The sequence below is a fragment of the Silene latifolia genome, chromosome 2 (assembly GCF_048544455.1).
Source record: "Silene latifolia isolate original U9 population chromosome 2, ASM4854445v1, whole genome shotgun sequence".
NCBI lineage: Eukaryota > Viridiplantae > Streptophyta > Magnoliopsida > Caryophyllales > Caryophyllaceae > Silene > Silene latifolia.
Window position 1 is genome coordinate 65,248,556 of NC_133527.1, and position 19,334 is coordinate 65,267,889.

Here is a 19,334-nt window from a genome sequence, read left to right on the forward strand (position 1 = left end):
ATGAGTCACAAGGGATAATGAACAAGGACAAATGGTTCACACAACGAGTCACAAGGATTAATGAACAAGTACAAACGGTTCACACAACGAGTCACAAGGACTAATGAACAAGCACAAATGGTTTACACAACAAGTCACAAGGACTAAGAACAAGAACAAATGTTTTACACAACGAGTCACAAGGACTAATGAACATGGAGAAATGGTTAGAACAACAAGTCTCCATGACAAGGACAAATAGTTCACACAACGAATCACAAGGACTAATTAACAAGCACAAATGGTTCACACAACGAGTCACAAGGACTAAAGAACATGGACAAATGGTTCACACAACGAGTCACAAGGACTAATGAACAAGGACAAATGGTTTACACAACGAGTCACAGGGACTAATGAACAAGGACAAATGGTTTACACAACGAGTCACAAGGACTAATGAACAAGGAAAAATGGTTAGAACAACAAGTCACCATGACAAGGATAACTGGTTCACGAACGAGTCACAAGGACTAATTAACAAGAACAAATAGTTCGCAAAACGAGTCACAACGACTAAAGAATAAGGACAAATGGTTCACACAACGAGTCACAAGGGATAATGAACAAGGACAAATGGTTCACACAACGAGTCACAAGGATTAATGAACAAGGAAAAATGGTTCACACAACGAGTCACAATGACTAATGAACAACGATAAATGGTTAGAACAACAAGTCACTATGACACGGAGAAAATTATTCACACAACGTGTCACAAGGACTAATGAACAAGGACAAATGGTTTACACAATAAGTCACAAGGACTAAGAACAAGGACAAATGTTTTACACAACGAGTCATAAGGACTAATAAACATGGACAAATGGTTAGAACTACAAGTCACCATGACAAGGACAAATAGTTCACACAACGAATCACAAGGACTAATTAACAAGCACAAATGGTTCACACAATGAGTCACAAGGACTAAAGAACATGGATAAATGGTTCACACAACGAGTCACAAGGACTAATTAACAAGCACAAATGGTTCACACAATGAGTCACAAGGACTAAAGAACATGGATAAATGGTTCACACAACGAGTCACAAGGATTAATGAACAAGGACAAATGGTTTACACAACGAGTCACAAGGACTAATGAACAAGGACAAATGATTCACACAACGAGTCACAAGGACTAATGAACAAGGACAAATGGTTAGAACAACAAGTCACCATAACAAGAACAAATGGATCACACAACGAGTCACAAGGACTAATTAACAAGCACAAATGGTTCACACAACGAGTCACAAGGACTAAAGAACAAGGACAAATGGTTCACACAATGAGTCACAAGGGATAATGAACAAGAACAAATGGTTCACACAACGAGTCACAAGGTTTAACGAACAAGTACAAACGGTTCACACAACGAGTCACAAGGACTAATGAACAAACACAAATGGTTTACACAACAAGTCACAAGGACTAAGAACAAGAACAAATGTTTTACACAACGAGTCACACGGACTAATCAACATGGAGAAATGGTTAGAACAACAAGTCTCCATGACAAGGACAAATAGTTCACACAATGAATCACAAGGACTAATTAACAAGCACAAATGGTTCACACAACGAGTCACAAGGACTAAAGAACATGGACAAATGGTTCACACAACGAGTCACAAGGACTAATGAACAAGGACAAATGGTTTACACAACGAGTCACAGGGACTAATGAACAAGGACAAATGGTTTACACAACGAGTCACAAGGACTAATGAACAAGAAAAAATGGTTAGAACAACAAGTCACCATGACAAGGATAAATAGTTCACACAACGAGTCACAAGGACTAATTAACAAGAACAAATAGTTCGCAAAACGAGTCACAAGGACTAAAGAACAAGGACCAATGGTTCACACAACGAGTCATAAGGGATAATGAACAAGGACAAATGGTTCACACAACGAAACACAAGGATTAATGAACAAGGAAAAATGGTTCACACAACGAGTCACAATGACTAATGAACAACGATAAATGGTTAGAACAAGAAGTCACAATGACAAGGACAAAATTATTCACTCAACGTGTCACAAAGACTAATGAACAAGGACAAATGGTTTACACAACAAGTCACAAGGACTAAGAACAAGGACAAATGTTTTACACAACGAGTCATAAGGACTAATGAACATGGACAAATGGTTAGAACTACAAGTCACCATGACAAGGACAAATAGTTCACACAACGAATCACAAGGACTAATTAAAAAGCACAAATGGTTCACACAACGAGTCACAAGGACTAAAGAACATGGACAAATGGTTCACACAACGAGTCACAAGGACTAATGAACAAGGACAAATGGTTTACACAACGAGTCACAAGGACTAATGAACAAGGGAAAATGGTTCACACTACGAGTCACAAGGACTAATGAACAAGGACAAATGGTTCACACAACGAGTCACCATAACAAGAACAAATGGATCACACAACGAGTCACAAGGACTAATTAACAAGCACAAATGGTTCACACAACGAGTCACAAGGACTAAAGAACAAGGACAAATGGTTCACACAATGAGTCACAAGGGATAATAAACGAGGACAAATGGTTCACACAACGAGTCACAAGGATTAATGAACAAGTACAAACGGTTCACACAACGAGTCACAAGGACTAATGAACAAGCACAAATGGTTTACACAACAAGTCACAAGGACTAAGAACAAGAACAAATGTTTTACACAACGAGTCACAAGGACTAATGAACATGGAGAAATGGTTAGAACAACAAGTCTCCATGACAAGGACAAATAGTTCACACAATGAATCACAAGGACTAATTAACAAGCACAAATGGTTCACACAACGAGTCACAAGGACTAAAGAACATGGACAAATGGTTCACACAACAAGTCACAAGGACTGATGAACAAGGACAAATGGTTTACACAACGAGTCACAGGGACTAATGAACAAGGATAAATGGTTTACACAACGAGTCACAAGGACTAAAGAACAAGGAAAAATAGTTAGAACAACAAGTCACCATGACAAGGATAAATGGTTCACACAACGAGTCACAAGGACTAATTAACAAGAACAAATAGTTCGCAAAACGAGTCACAAGGACTAAAGAACAAGGACCAATGGTTCACACAACGAGTCACAAGGGATAATGAACAAGGACAAATGGTTCACACAACGAGTCACAAGGATTAATGAACAAGGAAAAATGGTTCACACAACGAGTCACAATGACTAATGAACAACGATAAATGGTTAGAACAACAAGTCACAATGACACGGAGAAAATTATTTACACAACGTGTCACAAGGACTAATGAACAAGGACAAATGGTTTACACAACAAGTCACAAGGACTAAGAACAAGGAAAAATGTTTTACACAACGAGTCATAAGGACTAATGAACATGGACAAATGGTTAGAACTACAAGTCACCATGACAAGGACAAATAGTTCACACAATGAATCACAAGGACTAATTAACAAGGACAAATGGTTCACACAACGAGTCACAAGGACTAAAGAACATGGACAAATGGTTCACACAACGAGTCACAAGGACTAATGAACAAGGACAAATGGTTTACACAACGAGTCACAGGGACTAATGAACAAGGACAAATGGTTTACACAACGAGTCACAAGGACTAATGAACAAGGAAAAATGGTTAGAACAACAAGTCACCATGACAAGGATAAATAGTTCACACAACGAGTCACAAGGACTAATTAACAAGAACAAATAGTTCGCAAAACGAGTAACAAGGACTAAAGAACAAGGACCAATGGTTCACACAACGAGTCACAAGGGATAATGAACAAGGACAAATGGTTCACACAACGAGTCACAAGGATTAATGAACAAGGAAAAATGGTTCACACAACGAGTCACAATGACTAATGAACAACGATAAATGGTTGGAACAACAAGTCACAATGACAAGGATAAAATTATTCACTCAACGTGTCACAAGGACTAATGAACAAGGACAAATGGTTTACACAACAAGTCACAAGGACTAAGAACAAGGACAAATGTTTTACACAACGAGTCATAAGGACTAATGAACATGAACAAATGGTTAGAACTACAAGTCACCATGACAAGGACAAATAGTTCACACAACGAATCACAAGGACTAATTAAAAAGCACAAATGGTTCACACAACGAGTCACAAGGACTAAAGAACATGGACAAATGGTTCACTCAACGAGTCAGAAGGACTAATGAACAAGGACAAATGGTTCACACAACGAGTCACAAGGGATAATGAACAAGGACAAATGGTTCACACAACGAGTCACAAGGATTAATGAACAAGGACAAATGGTTCACACAACGAGTCACAATTACTAATGAACAACGATAAATGGTTAGAACAACAAGTCACAATGACAAGGAGAAAATTATTCACACAACATGTCACAAGGACTAATGAACAAGGACAAATGGTTTACACAACAAGTCACAAGGACTAAGAACAAGGACAAATGTTTTACACAACGAGTCATAAGGACTAATGAACATGGACAAATGGTTAGAACTAAAAGTCACCATGACAAGGACAAATAGTTCACACAACGAATCACAAGGACTAATTAACAAGCACAAATGGTTCACACAATGAGTCACAAGGACTAAAGAACATGGATAAATGGTTCACACAACGAGTCACAAGGACTAATTAACAAGCACAAATGGTTCACACAATGAGTCACAAGGACTAAAGAACATGGATAAATGGTTCACACAACGAGTCACAAGGATTAATGAACAAGGACAAATGGTTTACACAACGAGTCACAAGGACTAATGAACAAGGACAAATGATTCACACAACGAGTCACAAGGACTAATGAACAAGGACAAATGGTTAGAACAACAAGTCACCATAACAAGAACAAATGGATCACACAACGAGTCACAAGGACTAATTAACAAGCACAAATGGTTCACACAACGAGTCACAAGGACTAAAGAACAAGGACAAATGGTTCACACAATGAGTCACAAGGGATAATGAACAAGAACAAATGGTTCACACAACGAGTCACAAGGTTTAACGAACAAGTACAAACGGTTCACACAACGAGTCACAAGGACTAATGAACAAACACAAATGGTTTACACAACAAGTCACAAGGACTAAGAACAAGAACAAATGTTTTACACAACGAGTCACAAGGACTAATGAACATGGAGAAATGGTTAGAACAACAAGTCTCCATGACAAGGACAAATAGTTCACACAATGATTCACAAGGACTAATTAACAAGCACAAATGGTTCACACAACGAGTCACAAGGACTAAAGAACATGGACAAATGGTTCACACAACGAGTCACAAGGACTAATGAACAAGGACAAATGGTTTACACAACGAGTCACAGGGACTAATGAACAAGGACAAATGGTTTACACAACGAGTCACAAGGACTAATGAACAAGAAAAAATGGTTAGAACAACAAGTCACCATGACAAGGATAAATAGTTCACACAACGAGTCACAAGGACTAATTAACAAGAACAAATAGTTCGCAAAACGAGTCACAAGGACTAAAGAACAAGGACCAATGGTTCACACAACGAGTCACAAGGGATAATGAACAAGGACAAATGGTTCACACAACGAAACACAAGGATTAATGAACAAGGAAAAATGGTTCACACAACGAGTCACAATGACTAATGAACAACGATAAATGGTTAGAACAAGAAGTCACAATGACAAGGACAAAATTATTCACTCAACGTGTCACAAAGACTAATGAACAAGGACAAATGGTTTACACAACAAGTCACAAGGACTAAGAACAAGGACAAATGTTTTACACAACGAGTCATAAGGACTAATGAACATGGACAAATGGTTAGAACTACAAGTCACCATGACAAGGACAAATAGTTCACACAACGAATCACAAGGACTAATTAAAAAGCACAAATGGTTCACACAACGAGTCACAAGGACTAAAGAACATGGACAAATGGTTCACACAACGAGTCACAAGGACTAATGAACAAGGACAAATGGTTTACACAACGAGTCACAAGGACTAATGAACAAGGGAAAATGGTTCACACTACGAGTCACAAGGACTAATGAACAAGGACAAATGGTTCACACAACGAGTCACCATAACAAGAACAAATGGATCACACAACGAGTCACAAGGACTAATTAACAAGCACAAATGTTTCACACAACGAGTCACAAGGACTAAAGAACAAGGACAAATGGTTCACACAATGAGTCACAAGGGATAATAAACGAGGACAAATGGTTCACACAACGAGTCACAAGGATTAATGAACAAGTACAAACGGTTCACACAACGAGTCACAAGGACTAATGAACAAGCACAAATGGTTTACACAACAAGTCACAAGGACTAAGAACAAGAACAAATGTTTTACACAACGAGTCACAAGGACTAATGAACATGGAGAAATGGTTAGAACAACAAGTCTCCATGACAAGGACAAATAGTTCACACAATGAATCACAAGGACTAATTAACAAGCACAAATGGTTCACACAACGAGTCACAAGGACTAAAGAACATGGACAAATGGTTCACACAACAAGTCACAAGGACTGATGAACAAGGACAAATGGTTTACGCAACGAGTCACAGGGACTAATGAACAAGGATAAATGGTTTACACAACGAGTCACAAGGACTAAAGAACAAGGAAAAATAGTTAGAACAACAAGTCACCATGACAAGGATAAATGGTTCACACAACGAGTCACAAGGTTTAATTAACAAGAACAAATAGTTCGCAAAACGAGTCACAAGGACTAAAGAACAAGGACCAATGGTTCACACAACGAGTCACAAGGGATAATGAACAAGGACAAATGGTTCACACAACGAGTCACAAGGATTAATGAACAAGGAAAAATGGTTCACACAACGAGTCACAATGACTAATGAACAACGATAAATGGTTAGAACAACAAGTCACAATGACACGGAGAAAATTATTCACACAACGTGTCACAAGGACTAATGAACAAGGACAAATGGTTTACATAACAAGTCACAAGGACTAAGAACAAGGACAAATGTTTTACACAACGAGTCATAAGGACTAATGAACATGGACAAATGGTTAGAACTACAAGTCACCATGACAAGGACAAATAGTTCACACAATGAATCACAAGGACTAATTAACAAGGACAAATGGTTCACACAACGAGTCACAAGGACTAAAGAACATGGACAAATGGTTCACACAACGAGTCACAAGGACTAATGAACAAGGACAAATGGTTTACACAACGAGTCACAGGGACTAATGAACAAGGACAAATGGTTTACACAACGAGTCACTAGGACTAATGAACAAGGAAAAATGGTTAGAACAACAAGTCACCATGACAAGGATAAATGGTTCACACAACGAGTCACAAGGACTAATTAACAAGAACAAATAGTTCGCAAAACGAGTAACAAGGACTAAAGAACAAGGACCAATGGTTCACACAACGAGTCACAAGGGATAATGAACAAGGACAAATGGTTCACACAACGAGTCACAAGGATTAATGAACAAGGAAAAATGGTTCACACAACGAGTCACAATGACTAATGAACAACGATAAATGGTTGGAACAACAAGTCACAATGACAAGGATAAAATTATTCACTCAACGTGTCACAAGGACTAATGAACAAGGACAAATGGTTTACACAACAAGTCACAAGGACTAAGAACAAGGACAAATGTTTTACACAACGAGTCATAAGGACTAATGAACATGGACAAATGGTTAGAACTACAAGTCACCATGACAAGGACAAATAGTTCACACAACGAATCACAAGGACTAATTAAAAAGCACAAATGGTTCACACAACGAGTCACAAGGACTAAAGAACATGGACAAATGGTTCACACAACGAGTCACAAGGACTAATGAACAAGGACAAATGGTTCACACAACGAGTCACAAGGGATAATGAACAAGGACAAATGGTTCACACAACGAGTCACAAGGATTAATGAACAAGGACAAATGGTTCACACAACGAGTCACAATTACTAATGAACAACGATAAATGGTTAGAACAACAAGTCACAATGACAAGGAGAAAATTATTCACACAACATGTCACAAGGACTAATGAACAAGGACAAATGGTTTACACAACAAGTCACAAGGACTAAGAACAAGGACAAATGTTTTACACAACGAGTCATAAGGACTAATGAACATGGACAAATGGTTAGAACTAAAAGTCACCATGACAAGGACAAATAGTTCACACAACGAATCACAAGGACTAATTAACAAGCACAAATGGTTCACACAATGAGTCACAAGGACTAAAGAACATGGACAAATGGTTCAAACAACGAGTCACAAGGATTAATGAACAAGGGCAAACGGTTTACACAACGAGTCACAAGGACTAATGAACAAGGACAAATGGTTCACACAACGAGTCACAAGGACTAATGAACAAGGACAAAAGGTTAGAACAACAAGTCACCATAACAAGAACAAATGGATCACACAACGAGTCACAAGGACTAATTAACAAGCACAAATGGTTCACACAACGAGTCACAAGGACTAAAGAACAAGGAAAAATGGTTCACACAATGAGTCACAAGGGATAATGAACAAGGACAAATGGTTCACACAACGAGTCACAAGGATTAATGAACAAGTACAAACGGTTCACACAACGAGTCACAAGGACTAATGAACAAGCACAAATGGTTTACACAACAAGTCACAAGGACTAAGAACAAGAACAAATGTTTTACAAAACGAGTCACAAGGACTAATGAACATGGAGAAATGGTTAGAACAACAAGTCTCCATGACAAGGACAAATAGTTTACACAACGAATCACAAGGAGTAATTAACAAGCACAAATGGTTCACACAACGAGTCACAAGGACTAAAGAACATGGACAAATGGTTCACACAACGAGTCACAAGGACTAATGAACAAGGACAAATGGTTTACACAACGAGTCACAGGGACTAATGAACAAGGACAAATGGTTTACACAACGAGTCACAAGGACTAATGAACAAGGAAAAATGGTTAGAACTGGAATAAAACTCTAAGAACACAAAAATGGACAGAAAAACAAGTTAAAACCGTGACTCAAAATGCTAAGGATCGAGTGAATTGGATATGAAATAAACCAAGCACAAAGCCAAGGTTTAAGACTAAGAGCTTGTTCAAGCACCTAGCAAAGAACTCACTCAACCCCTAGCACTAAGCATAGGAGGATCTTCTAGCACAAAGCAAAGAATTTAAGAGGAAAAACTAGGTTTTCACTTGTATTAATGTTCATTCAAATCTGAAGTTCTCAAGTGTTTAGCTTGGTTTATATAGACCAAGGCTTACAATCTTGACCCTTGATTACTAGTTACATCTAAGGGCCACAAAAATAGCAGCTAAAGACCAAGAAAAACGGCAGCCAAGGACTATGACAAATCTGAAATGAAAAGGACATAAAGCAAAGAAAGTAAACTAATAGTCCAAACTTCCTTGTTTGTAGCTCAACTTCTTATTTATGATTATATGGACTGAAATGGGGCTTGAGGAACCGTGTAAGAGTCCTTGTTGCAGCCATAAAGTCCCTTGAGCTTTGTTGGTTCAAAAGAGGAAGGTTGATAGCGACATAATGCACAAAAAACTAAGCTTGTTCCAGCCATGGTCCTGATTGCGCGCGGTTCAAAAAGCTTGGCAAACTCTATGATAGGCACGGCTTTGGGATATAAGTTCCTACACAAAAACGTCCCAAACTCACCAAAGATTAATCCCATGCTGGAAAATGGCACGACTTCTTAGACGGAATTCATGTTAGACCTCAATCTAGTGCAAGGTCCAAAACCGGGTGAAATGTGGCCTTTCTCGGTTTGATTTGTTTCAATCTCCCCTTCTTGAAAAGGATTTGCCCTCAAATCCTCGAGCTTATCCTCCTCAATTTCTTCATAATAAGGACTTAAATCCCCAACATTGAAAGTTCCATGGACTCCATATTCTCCGGGAAGGTTTATCTTGTATGCATTGGACCCGAACTTCTCAAGTACTTCGAATGGACCATCAGCTCTAGGCATGAGCTTATTCTTCCTCTTTTCTGGAAATCTTTCCTTCCTCAAGTGTATCCAAACAAGATCTCCGGGTTCAAAGCTTTTGGTTCCCTTAACACCCTTGGATTTGGCCTTGTGAGCCTCATTAGCCTTCTCAATTTGCTTCTTGACTTGTTCATGGACATGGAGCATTTGTTCAACCCTTTTCTTAGCATCATAATCAATGGTATTTCTTTTGATGGGTGCCAAATCAGTAGGCATCATAGGATTCACGCCATAGACCACCTCAAATGGAGACTTGCCCGTGGTTGTGGAAGGGGCTCGGTTGAAGGCAAACTCGGCTTGAGCTAGTTTGAGGTCCCAATCTTTCAATGATCTTGCAACCGTGCACCTAAGGATCCTCCCCAAGGTCTTGTTGGTAACTTCCGTTTGCCCATCAGTTTGGGGGTGATGGGAGGTGCTAAACAAGAGCCTTGTTTTGAGTAGCTTCCATAAGGTTCTCCAAAAATGACTCATGAACTTGGAATCCCTATCCGAGACAATGGACTTAGGAATACCATGTAGCTTGACCACTTCTTTGAAATAGAGCTCGGCCACACTAGTTGCATCTTCGGTTTTCTTGCAAGCAATGAAATGAGCCATTTTGCTGAATCTATCCACAACCACCATGATTGAATCCTTCCCTCTTTGAGTTCTTGGTAAAGCAACAATGAAATCCATGCTTATGTCTTCCCATGGCTGATTTGGAACCGGCAAAGGAGTGTAGGGGCCTGTTTGGAAATAGGACTTTGATTGTTGACAAGGAGCACACCTCTTGATCACATCTTGGACATCCCCAAGCATCTTAGGCCAATAGAATTGCTCTTGGAGTATGTCATAGGTCTTTTGAATGCCAAAGTGCCCGGCAAGACCATTGGAGTGAACTTCCCTTATCAATAAGTTTCTATAAGGTCCCCTAGGCACACACAACTTGTTCCCAAAGAATAAGAACCCATTTTGAACCAAGTATTTGCTCTTGAGCTTGATTTGGCCAGATTGAAGAAGCTCCCATTCTCCCTTAAAATCCGGATCTTCCACATATAATTCTTTCATGTACTCAAACCCAAGGACTCTTTGCTCCATAAAACTCAACATAATGAACCTCCTTGACAATGCATCAGCCACTATGTTATCTTTCCCCTCTATGTACTTGCTTGAGAAGTTGAAGGATTGTAAGAACTCCACCCATTTAGCATGCCTATGATTGAGCTTGTGTTGACCATTAATGTATTTGAGAGCCTCATGATCAGAATGTAGGACGAATGGTCGTGGTTTCAAGTAGTGACTCCAATGGTTTAAGGCTCGAACAATAGCATAGAACTCCTTATCATAAGTTGAGTAATTGAGCTTGGCACCACTCAATTTCTCACTAAAGTAAGCAATTGGCTTGTGCTCTTGAACAAGGACAGCCCCAATGCCAATGCCACTAGCATCACACTCAACTTCAAATAACTTATTGAAATTTGGCAAAGTAAGAATAGGAGACTCACAAAGCTTCTCCTTGATGATATTGAAGGATGATTCAGCCTTGTCTCCCCATTTGAACTCCCCTTTCTTCATACATTCGGTTATAGGAGCCATAAGTGTGCTAAAATCTTTGATGAACCTCCTATAGAATGACGCCAACCCATGGAAACTCCTTACATCCGTGATATTCTTAGGTATAGGCCATGATTTGATTGCCTTAACCTTCTCTTGATCAACCAATATGCCACGGTCAGAAATGATAAAGCCCAAGAATTGGACTTCACTTTGCATAAAAGAACACTTCTCTAGCTTGCCATACAACTTGTGTTCCCTAAGAGTTTCAAACAACACTTGCAAATGCTTGAGGTGCTCTTCCTTGGAAGGACTATAAACCAAGATATCATCAAAGTAAACAACCACAAATCTGCCCAAATAAGGTCTAAGTACCTCGGTCATGAGCCTCATGAAGGTACTTGGTGCATTAGAAAGACCAAATGGCATGACAAGCCATTCATACAACCCATGCTTTGTTTTGAATGCGGTTTTCCACTCATCTCCTTCTTTGATTCTTACTTGGTGATAGCCTTGCCTTAAATCAATCTTTGAAAACAATTGAGCTCCACTAAGCTCATCCAAAATGTCATCAAGCCTAGGTATGGGAAACCTATACTTGATGGTAATGTTGTTGATAGCTCTACTATCCGTACACATCCTCCAAGACCCATCTTTCTTTGGCACTAATAGGGCCGGGACAGCACACGGACTAAGGGATTCTCTCACAAAGCCTTTGCTTACAAGTTCTCCAATTTGTTGTTGTAATTCTTGAGTAGCCTTAGGATCACTTCTATAGGCAGCCTTGTTTGGTAATGTAGCTCCCGGAATGAAATCAATTTGATGCTCAATGCCCCTAAGAGGAGGCAAGCCACTTGGGAGCTCATTTGGGAACACATCTTCATAGGATTGGAGGAGCTCTTGGACCTCCTTAGGAAGTGAAACATTCTGCCCAAAGACCACATCTTTTGCAATAAGAGCATAGACATCTTCATCACCCTTTAACTCTTGGAGCATCTCGGCCTCATTGATCAATAATACCTCTTTTGAAGGTTCAAGCATGGATGGTGGTGTAGTATGCTTAAGGACGGGTGGAAGTGGTGTTAGAATGACCTTTCTTGAGCCAAACTTGAAGGTGTAAGTGTTGTCTCTCCCATGGTGTACCGAATCCCTATCAAACTCCCAAGGTCTCCCAAGAAGAAGATGACAAGCATCCATAGGTAGAACATCACAAAGGGCCTCATCCGAATAGTTCTTGCCAATGGAGAAGGTTACAAGGCATTGCTTATCCACTCTAACTTCTGCCCCCTTGTTAAGCCACCTTAATTTATAAGGACTAGGGTGGTCTTGTGTGGGTAAAGATAGCTTTTCAATGAGAGTATTAGAGGCTACATTGGTACAACTCCCTCCATCAATGATAAGATTGCAAACTCTTCCCTTAATGGTGCACCTAGACCTAAAGATTTGTTGTCTTTGGTCCATTTCCAAGGGTTGGGGTTGGGTGTGCATCACTCTCCAAGTAACCAAGCTAAGACCCGCATCCGGCATAACCACATCATCCTCTTCATGGTCCGTTCCCTCCATTTCCTCATCACACACAAGAATCTCATCATCTCCCCAATGAACCACTTCAAAGCTACTAAGGGCTCTCTTGGTTGGGCATTCTTTGGCAAAGTGACCATAACCTTGGCATTGGTAACATTTTTTGAGAGGCATGGTCTTTTTTTGTGAGGTTTCGGCTGCTTTTCCTTTGTCAAGTATGGTGGTTTTGTTTTGAGAGGGTGGTTCATTAATTTTGAAACTGGTTGGGGGTCTAAAGGTGGCGGTTTTGGTGGTTGGCTTGGTGGTTGTAGCCTTCCCTTTACCCATTTTCTCAACCCTTAAAGCCAAATTAACGGCTTCATCAAAGGACCATACTTGTTGCATTCTAACCCTATGAGCAATCTTAGTATCTAACCCTTCAACAAATCTAGCAATTTTCTGTTCGGGCTTCTCATTAAGTTCACATTGCAAGGTAAGTTGTTCAAAGTCTCTAAGATATGACTCAAGTGGTTGTTGGTCTTGTTTAAGTTGTGTAAGCTTAATGAAAATGTCTTGAGTGTACTCTTTAGGTATAAACTTCTCATTAAGCTTCTTTTTCAGTTTTAACCAAGACTTAATAGGTTCCTTACCATCCCTTCTTCTCTGATTTTTTAAGTTCTCATACCAAAGGGAGGCATAGCCTTTGAGTTTCAAGATTGCAACTTTAAAAGCTTTGCCATCAGAATAACCTTTAAACTCAAAGACTCTTTCAATGGTCCTAAACCAATCTAACAAATCCTCAGGGTTTAAACTACCATGAAAATCAGGAATTTCTACCTTTAAGTCTTTGTTGGGCTCTCCATGAAAGGTCTCGGCCATGGACTCCTCCGAATCAGAATGCTCCTCTTCCTCATGGCCACCATGAGCTCGCCCTCTCCCCATGAGGCCACGGCCTCTACCCCTGCCTCTAGGTGGTCGTCCTCCTCTTGGTGGTGGTGTTGGAATATTAGCCATGATGACATTGAGAGATTCTAGCAACAAATCACATTTTTCAGAAAGTTGAGTAACTTGTGTTTCAATTCCAGCAATCCTTTCTTCACTCATGGTTGTTTTTTGTGTTTTTAATGTAGTTAGGGTATAATGAACTCACAAAGAAAGGATTTTTGTTGTTAACCAAAGCTCTGATAACCAATTTGGAATAAAACTCTAAGAACACAAAAATGGACAGAAAAACAAGTTAAAACCGTGACTCAAAATGCTAAGGATCGAGTGAATTGGATATGAAATAAACCAAGCACAAAGCCAAGGTTTAAGACTAAGAGCTTGTTCAAGCACCTAGCAAAGAACTCACTCAACCCCTAGCACTAAGCATAGGAGGATCTTCTAGCACAAAGCAAAGAATTTAAGAGGAAAAACTAGGTTTTCACTTGTATTAATGTTCATTCAAATCTGAAGTTCTCAAGTGTTTAGCTTGGTTTATATAGACCAAGGCTTACAATCTTGACCCTTGATTACTAGTTACATCTAAGGGCCACAAAAATAGCAGCTAAAGACCAAGAAAAACGGCAGCCAAGGACTATGACAAATCTGAAATGAAAAGGACATAAAGCAAAGAAAGTAAACTAATAGTCCAAACTTCCTTGTTTGTAGCTCAACTTCTTATTTATGATTATATGGACTGAAATGGGGCTTGAGGAACCGTGTAAGAGTCCTTGTTGCAGCCATAAAGTCCCTTGAGCTTTGTTGGTTCAAAAGAGGAAGGTTGATAGCGACATAATGCACAAAAAACTAAGCTTGTTCCAGCCATGGTCCTGATTGCGCGCGGTTCAAAAAGCTTGGCAAACTCTATGATAGGCACGGCTTTGGGATATAAGTTCCTACACAAAAACGTCCCAAACTCACCAAAGATTAATCCCATGCTGGAAAATGGCACGACTTCTTAGACGGAATTCATGTTAGACCTCAATCTAGTGCAAGGTCCAAAACCGGGTGAAATGTGGCCTTTCTCGGTTTGATTTGTTTCACTTGTTGTTCCAACCATTTATCGTTGTTCATTAGTCATTGTGACTCGTTGTGTGAACCATTTTTCCTTGTTCATTAATCCTTGTGACTCGTTGTGTGAACCATTTGTCCTTGTTCATTATCCCTTGTGACTCGTTGTGTGAACCATTGGTCCTTGTTCTTTAGTCCTTGTTACTCGTTTTGCGAACTATTTGTTCTTGTTAATTAGTCCTTGTGACTCGTTGTGTGAACCATTTATCCTTGTCATGGTGACTTGTTGTTCTTGAAACAAATCAAACCGAGAAAGGCCACATTTCACCCGGTTTTGGACCTTGCACTAGATTGAGGTCTAACATGAATTCCGTCTAAGAAGTCGTGCCATTTTCCAGCATGGGATTAATCTTTGGTGAGTTTGGGACGTTTTTGTGTAGGAACTTATATCCCAAAGCCGTGCCTATCATAGAGTTTGCCAAGCTTTTTGAACCGCGCGCAATCAGGACCATGGCTGGAACAAGCTTAGTTTTTTGTGCATTATGTCGCTATCAACCTTCCTCTTTTGAACCAACAAAGCTCAAGGGACTTTATGGCTGCAACAAGGACTCTTACACGGTTCCTCAAGCCCCATTTCAGTCCATATAATCATAAATAAGAAGTTGAGCTACAAACAAGGAAGTTTGGACTATTAGTTTACTTTCTTTGCTTTATGTCCTTTTCATTTCAGATTTGTCATAGTCCTTGGCTGCCGTTTTTCTTGGTCTTTAGCTGCTATTTTTGTGGCCCTTAGATGTAACTAGTAATCAAGGGTCAAGATTGTAAGCCTTGGTCTATATAAACCAAGCTAAACACTTGAGAACTTCAGATTTGAATGAACATTAATACAAGTGAAAACCTAGTTTTTCCTCTTAAATTCTTTGCTTTGTGCTAGAAGATCCTCCTATGCTTAGTGCTAGGGGTTGAGTGAGTTCTTTGCTAGGTGCTTGAACAAGCTCTTAGTCTTAAACCTTGGCTTTGTGCTTGGTTTATTTCATATCCAATTCACTCGATCCTTAGCATTTTGAGTCACGGTTTTAACTTGTTTTTCTGTCCATTTTTGTGTTCTTAGAGTTTTATTCCAAATTGGTTATCAGAGCTTTGGTTAACAACAAAAATCCTTTCTTTGTGAGTTCATTATACCCTAACTACATTAAAAACACAAAAAACAACCATGAGTGAAGAAAGGATTGCTGGAATTGAAACACAAGTTACTCAACTTTCTGAAAAATGTGATTTGTTGCTAGAATCTCTCAATGTCATCATGGCTAATATTCCAACACCACCACCAAGAGGAGGACGACCACCTAGAGGCAGGGGTAGAGGCCGTGGCCTCATGGGGAGAGGGCGAGCTCATGGTGGCCATGAGGAAGAGGAGCATTCTGATTCGGAGGAGTCCATGGCCGAGACCTTTCATGGAGAGCCCAACAAAGACTTAAAGGTAGAAATTCCTGATTTTCATGGTAGTTTAAATCCCGAGGATTTGTTAGATTGGTTTAGGACCATTGAAAGAGTCTTTGAGTTTAAAGGTTATTCTGATGGCAAAGCTTTTAAAGTTGCAATCTTGAAACTCAAAGGCTATGCCTCCCTTTGGTATGAGAACTTAAAAAATCAGAGAAGAAGGGATGGTAAGGAACCTATTAAGTCTTGGTTAAAACTGAAAAAGAAGCTTAATGAGAAGTTTATACCTAAAGAGTACACTCAAGACATTTTCATTAAGCTTACACAACTTAAACAAGACCAACAACCACTTGAGTCATATCTTAGAGACTTTGAACAACTTACCTTGCAATGTGAACTTAATGAGAAGCCCGAACAGAAAATTGCTAGATTTGTTGAAGGGTTAGATACTAAGATTGCTCATAGGGTTAGAATGCAACAAGTATGGTCCTTTGATGAAGCCGTTAATTTGGCTTTAAGGGTTGAGAAAATGGGTAAAGGGAAGGCTACAACCACCAAGCCAACCACCAAAACCGCCACCTTTAGACCCCCAACCAGTTTCAAAATTAATGAACCACCCTCTCAAAACAAAACCCCCATACTTGACAAAAGAAAAGCAGCCAAAACCTCACAAAAAAAGACCATGCCTCTCAAAAAATGTTACCAATGCCAAGGTTATGGTCACTTTGCCAAAGAATGCCCAACCAAGAGAGCCCTTAGTAGCTTTGAAGTGGTTCATTGGGGAGATGATGAGATTCTTGTGTGTGATGAGGAAATGGAGGGAACGGACCATGAAGAGGATGATGTGGTTATGCCGGATGCGGGTCTTAGCTTGGTTACTTGGAGAGTGATGCACACCCAACCCCAACCCTTGGAAATGGACCAAAGACAACAAATCTTTAGGTCTAGGTGCACCATTAAGGGAAGAGTTTGCAATCTTATCATTGATGGAGGGAGTTGTACCAATGTAGCCTCTAATACTCTCATTGAAAAGCTATCTTTACCCACACAAGACCACCCTAGTCCTTATAAATTAAGGTGGCTTAACAAGGGGGCAGAAGTTAGAGTGGATAAGCAATGCCTTGTAACCTTCTCCATTGGCAAGAACTATTCGGATGAGGCCCTTTGTGATGTTCTACCTATGGATGCTTGTCATCTTCTTCTTGGGAGACCTTGGGAGTTTGATAGGGATTCGGTACACCATGGGAGAGACAACACTTACACCTTCAAGTTTGGCTCAAGAAAGGTCATTCTAACACCACTTCCACCCGTCCTTAAGCATACTACACCACCATCCATGCTTGAACCTTCAAAAGAGGTATTATTGATCAATGAGGCCGAGATGCTCCAAGAGTTAAAGGGTGATGAAGATGTCTATGCTCTTATTGCAAAAGATGTGGTCTTTGGGCAGAATGTTTCACTTCCTAAGGAGGTCCAAGAGCTCCTCCAATCCTATGAAGATGTGTTCCCAAATGAGCTCCCAAGTGGCTTGCCTCCTCTTAGGGGCATTGAGCATCAAATTGATTTCATTCCGGGAGCTACATTACCAAACAAGGCTGCCTATAGAAGTGATCCTAAGGCTACTCAAGAATTACAACAACAAATTGGAGAACTTGTAAGCAAAGGCTTTGTGAGAGAATCCCTTAGTCTGTGTGCTGTCCCGGCCCTATTAGTGCCAAAGAAAGATGGGTCTTGGAGGATGTGTACGGATAGTAGAGCTATCAACAACATTACCATCAAGTATAGGTTTCCCATACCTAGGCTTGATGACATTTTGGATGAGCTTAGTGGAGCTCAATTGTTTTCAAAGATTGATTTAAGGCAAGGCTATCACCAAGTAAGAATCAAAGAAGGAGATGAGTGGAAAACCGCATTCAAAACAAAGCATGGGTTGTATGAATGGCTTGTCATGCCATTTGGTCTTTCTAATGCACCAAGTACCTTCATGAGGCTCATGACCGAGGTACTTAGACCTTATTTGGGCAGATTTGTGGTTGTTTACTTTGATGATATCTTGGTTTATAGTCCTTCCAAGGAAGAGCACCTCAAGCATTTGCAAGTGTTGTTTGAAACTCTTAGGGAACACAAGTTGTATGGCAAGCTAGAGAAGTGTTCTTTTATGCAAAGTGAAGTCCAATTCTTGGGCTTTATCATTTCTGACCGTGGCATATTGGTTGATCAAGAGAAGGTTAAGGCAATCAAATCATGGCCTATACCTAAGAATATCACGGATGTAAGGAGTTTCCATGGGTTGGCGTCATTCTATAGGAGGTTCATCAAAGATTTTAGCACACTTATGGCTCCTATAACCGAATGTATGAAGAAAGGGGAGTTCAAATGGGGAGACAAGGCTGAATCATCCTTCAATATCATCAAGGAGAAGCTTTGTGAGTCTCCTATTCTTACTTTGCCAAATTTCAATAAGTTATTTGAAGTTGAGTGTGATGCTAGTGGCATTGGCATTGGGGCTGTCCTTGTTCAAGAGCACAAGCCAATTGCTTACTTTAGTGAGAAATTGAGTGGTGCCAAGCTCAATTACTCAACTTATGATAAGGAGTTCTATGCTATTGTTCGAGCCTTAAACCATTGGAGTCACTACTTGAAACCACGACCATTCGTCCTACATTCTGATCATGAGGCTCTCAAATACATTAATGGTCAACACAAGCTCAA